Source organism: Spinacia oleracea, chromosome 6 (genome assembly GCF_020520425.1).
Source record: "Spinacia oleracea cultivar Varoflay chromosome 6, BTI_SOV_V1, whole genome shotgun sequence".
NCBI lineage: Eukaryota > Viridiplantae > Streptophyta > Magnoliopsida > Caryophyllales > Amaranthaceae > Spinacia > Spinacia oleracea.
In genome coordinates, this window is record NC_079492.1 from 86,447,894 (window position 1) to 86,453,349 (window position 5,456).

Sequence of the window (5,456 nt, forward strand, 5' to 3'; positions counted from 1 at the left end):
CCAACGAAAATCCTTAGCAAAGTTGTGGAAGTGAGGTAACGGCTATTGCTAGTACCCGCAATCCCCTTATAAATGTATTATGAAATTATGACATTATGATTGGATTTATGAATTAAATGTTTTGACATGTTTTATGGATTGTGGGAATGAATTATGATTTGTTTGAATTATTCTTTATAATATGATTTGATTGAGTTTTCTCATAAAATGATGTTTATGCAATGCTATGAAAGAAATGATATTTTTATTGATCGCAGGATCTAAATGATGTTTATGAGAAACCATGAATGAAATGATGTTTTATTGATCCCAGGATCTAAAAGAGTTATGTTATTTCAACTGAAATAAAAGTCAATGCTTAGTAAAAATACATAAAACATGATAAATGAAAGTGAAAGACCTGGTTTGTCTGGCAGTATATAAACTACCATCTTCCTATCTGCCGGTCATGCATGCACTACGGACACCTGTTCACCCATGGATCACGAGCCCAGGCTCCCATGGTTTATGAGCCCAGGCTCAGGGCCCAAGCCCATGTTACGATGATGAGCCCAGGCTCTTATGGGCCCAGGCCCAGTGGAGAATTCCTTCACGGTTCGTACTTGCCGACAACTAGCATGTTAAATTGCAAAGTTTATGAATGAATTAAATATGATGTTTTATTAAATGTTTTAACCATTCTATTCTCCGTATGTTATTAAATAAAATGAATTGAAATGAATTTACGCTGCTAGAATAGTTCGTTACTGAGTCTTCGGCTCACCGTTTTGTTTTCCGTTTTAGGTACTGCGGGGGATGATGGACACGAGTAGTGGCGAGGAGTTTCACTTTAATATTATCCACCTAGTTTATGTTTACGGTTCTAATAGTTTTAAAAGTTTTAATTAAAGACTTTTAGTAAGTTATGCACTTTTATTTTGATAATATAAAGGATTATATATATATTTTGGAGTATTTAATAGCATATGATGGATGTTTGCCTTGTAATTTCCAAAAAGGAAGTTACGGCCGGTAATGTCCCGACCAATTAGGTTAATTCCGCTGCTAATTATGCTTTAATAATTGAATTAGAGGTCGGGGCGTTACAGTTTGGTATCAAGATCAAAGGTTCTGGACCATAAGTACTAAACCTTACGGGTTTTCGCACGAATAGAATTCATTAGGCTTTAAGTAAAGAATTTTAAGGAATGAGTTAAAAAGAATGTTCTTAAATCTTGCTAAGTTAAAATGAATATGAGTGTGAGTGTAGGAACGGGATCAAAGGGTTTATTTTATATTATTATTTCGCTTCAATCTGATAACATATGTTATGCAGAATGTCGACCATTGATTCTATCAACGATGTTACCAACGGAGCTCGCAACGAGCATCATGTTCACGATGATAACGACATTACTCACGAGGAGTATGTCCATGTTAATGGCCACGAGGAAAGGATGGAACGATTGGAAAATGTGAGTGCAATGTTGGCCGAATTAGTCCATGATTCTCGGAAGAAGAAAGATGTTAGTGGGAACGAGAGCGCAACGATGTTCAAGAACTTTTCGTCGCTCAACCCACCATCCTATGATGGCAAGCCCGATCCAGTTGAGTTCGAGGATTGGATAAGTCGCATTGATCAGTTGTTTGAAACCCTGCAATGCCCTGAGAAATGGAGAGTTGATTTCGCAGTGTTCTACTTATCGGGTCAAGCAGGATTATGGTGGAAATTTAACAAGGAACGAAAGAATGGGCCTGGATTTGGTTGGAACGAACTACGGAAGTTAATGAGAGACAAGTTTTATCCACCATCCTTGAGGAAACAAAAAGAAGATGAATTTCTACACTTGCAACAAGGAACAATGAGCGTGTTGGAATACGCAAATAAGTTCATGGAGTTGTCAAGGTTTGCACCAGACTTGGTGTCGACAGAGCAGTCCAGGATGAACCATTTCGAGCGAGGTCTGCACCTTAAGTACCAGGATAGGTTGTCCACTCAGAGGTTTACTTCATACCAGGATATGGTTGATATTGCAGCTAATGTAGAGCGAGTGGTACTGCTTCGAGAAGCGAAGAATGTTGGGTATAAAAGGAGAAATGAAAACCAGAGTCAAGGAGGAGCAAAGAAGCCTAACCAAGGCTATCAGGGAAATCAAAGGAGGAACGATGTTGGAAACAAAGGATAAGGTTATCGTGGAAACCAGGATAATAGGGCGCAAGAATGTGCCAAATGTGGGAGAAGAGGCCACATCGAGAGTGAATGCCGTGTAGGATCGAACACTTGTTTTCGATGTAAGAGCCATGATCATTACATCAGAGATTGTCCGAAGCAGGTAACCCCAACCACGAGAGGACCAGTTTCAACTAACAACGATCGTGGTGGGAACAACAACAACACAGGAGGTTCAAACCGCAACCCACCCCGACCACCGCCAGCTGGAAGAGTTTTTGTGATGAGACAGGATGAGGCAGATGATAATGATAATGTTATCACCGGTACCTTCTCTATCCATTCTTTAGCAGCCCATGTTCTTTTTGATTCTAGAGCTTCGCATTCCTTTATTTCTCCATTGTTTGCAAAATATTTAAATTTGAAACCATGTTGTGACTTTCATGCTATGAGTGTTTCCCTTCCTAGTGGAGAAATTGTGAAATGTAGAACCATGTATAAGGATTTCCCTATTGTAATAGATAAAGTTGAGTTTCGAGCAGACCTACTAGCTTTTGACCTATCTGAATTTGATGTAATCTTGGGAATGAATTGGTTGACTAAGTATGAAGCTAACCTTCACTACTACATAAACGAGCAAATGCAACCGTCTAATGTAACGGGTAATCTTAACGCAACGGTTTATTGCAATGGTCAAAGATTATGCAACGGTTTTTGCAACGGTTTTCCCTAATGCAACGGCCTACCGCAACGTTTTAATTAAACCGTTGCATTAGGTAGTCAAATGCAACGGCTCTTTGAACTATTGCAACGATCCCGAACAACTGTAATCCCTATGTATTAAATCTATCCACCCCAACTGAACTTCGTATTTATTAAATCTATCCACCCCAATTAGAAACCCTTGTTCATTCCGCCCCCAAATCACAAAAATTATAATTAGAAAAAAAGACCTTCTCCACTCTATATCAAGCATTATACTTATCGATTTTCTCCCAGTTTCTATCCCAATGGATCCAATATCTAAAACCCCTCTAAAATTTCAATTACCAGTTACTTTCGTCGGCGGCCAGCCGCGTTATTGGATTGTTTCATTGTTTCCTGTTTCTCTCTCCTCTCTTAATTGAAGTTGATATTGTAATTCATCAAATGTTGGGAGGACCGTCAATTGTTGGCCTTGATTTTCACTGGTATTCTTAATTTGAAAATTCTTGTTAATTTTTACTTTTAATTTGCGTTGTTGTCACTTTATCGATGATTTTAGGGGTTGGTAATCTGATGTTGAATGTTTATGTGTTTTAATTGTGAAATTAGGGGTTTTGTTGCTTGTTTCGGGAGATGAACGACCGCGTGAGCTTCTGGATTCTAGAGGTACTGATTTATGTGTTTAATTTGTCAATTTTAGTGTTAGATCTAGAATTTTTTTTATACATATTTCCATTGAATATTATGTGTTTTCCTAATTTAATGATTACTAAGATATTAAATTGAAATGGATTTTATGTTCAAACAAAAATATACGAAGTTACTGCATTTTCTAATTTAAACACCACATATTTGTAATGGTCTTTTTGTTAAATGATTAAATAACTTCTTGGATAATCTATATAAATGAGAGTTGTGAGACATGTTCTCCCACTTTTGAGTTTGAAATATGTGATTTCTTTTGTTCTTCTATGATTGTATACAAGTACTTAAATGGAAATTGGGCTCCATGGATCTTTTATAAATAAATTTATGGACTTATTGATTACTGAAAGTTAGCTTATTGCATATTGTATAAGTTGTTATGGTGATAGGCAGATTTGAAAAACAAATGATTGTGTCTCAATTAAAGAGTAGAACTCCTAACTTTTGTTTATAGATCCTTAAAGTTATATAATATGATTAGTAACCTCCTTGTTATTGTAGATAACTTGTTGTTTAGTACTAACTACTAAGTAATACGGAGTATGAAATTCAAGGTTGTAGTTACTACTGAACTTAATAAAATAAATTAGAAGCCATTATTTTTGTATTACTGGATTTGGCTATGATGTACTTGTTAATTATACTATTATTGCGTTTAGGTTCTCTTTCAGTTTTGGAGTTGCACCTTCGTGTTTGTGCTTGGCAAGGTTTTATTTGTATACATCTATGATTTTTGAATTAAAGCTACTACATTACCAAGATTTTGTGGAGATTTGTACTTAAGTGATTGATTTGCTAGGATAATTAAGTTATTGAACGATTTTCCATTTGCAGAATATGGAAAAGTGCGGCAAAGATTTGTTGTGCTAGCTTTACATGTACTTTCGTCAAATAAATAAGTCATTATGTTCCCTAACTAGCTAAAACTATACCCTTTTAACTTTTCGTTGTTTTACGGTGTTTATCTGATCCTTATGTTTTATTATCCCTATGTCATACTTAAGTTATTCTTTTGTTTTTTTACTATAAGCTTTACCTTGTGAATAATTTATGTTGCTTAAGATCGATGATTACTTGCGCCAATGCAAGCTTAAAATAGATTGTTGTATTGGTTCGGTCATGAGCTTCAATTATTATTCAGAAAGCCTATATTTTAATCTTGTACACTGTGTGATTAGAAACTTCCGCCTCACTTAGCTCATTGTCTTGATTGTCAGTTTGTTTTTGAGGTCATGACTTTACATAATACTTTGTATATACTCAAGAAAACTTGTGATTCCACTTGTCTTGTGGTTGTTTAATACATTGATTGCCTAGTTTGGTTAATGGTTTTGATCCATTTCATGTCGAAGTTAATTGGGTGTGGTCATATTCAATATGTTTTTAACATTAAGAATGTTAAATTCATTTTAATTACTATGAGGTACATGATTAAATTATTTTCTAATAATATTTATTTAATTGTTGGTTTGTATAGGTATATGATGAACTACATGGTGTAGGAGGAAGAATGTTATGATTATTGAAATGACATTCTTAGTGGAGGTTTATACTCACAAGTTGGTGTTTGATTTTCTTAGTGATCTTATATAAGTTGAATATCTAGGTGAATTGTCCATCATAGGTTGGACTTATTTTGGTGAAACTTTGTTCGCAATATCGTAAAACATTGTAAATTAACTATATTATTTTTTTAATAAAAATATAATTTTTATTATCATTCAAATTTCTTAATGTTGTTTGTCACTATGTGTTATTTTATTGTTTTATTTTTTTGTGAACATTTAATTTAAAATATATTTACCTCGAATAATAATAATGGGTGGAATAAACCTGATGCAACGGTTCTAAGAAGATATTGGGCGTTGCATTAGCGTAAATAAGCATTGCATTAGAT

The 5,456-nt window shown here is 34.9% G+C and overlaps 1 long non-coding RNA gene across 1 annotated transcript; it reads left to right on the plus strand.

Annotated features, from left to right (window-relative positions):
• Window positions 1-2,997: 2,997 nt before the first annotated feature.
• LOC130463873 (uncharacterized) lies at window positions 2,998-5,224 on the plus strand. Its single transcript, XR_008924066.1, has 3 exons — window positions 2,998-3,339; window positions 3,464-3,520; window positions 5,037-5,224. It is a non-coding gene; the product is annotated as an uncharacterized lncRNA (long non-coding RNA).
• The last annotated feature ends 232 nt before the right edge of the window (window positions 5,225-5,456 follow it).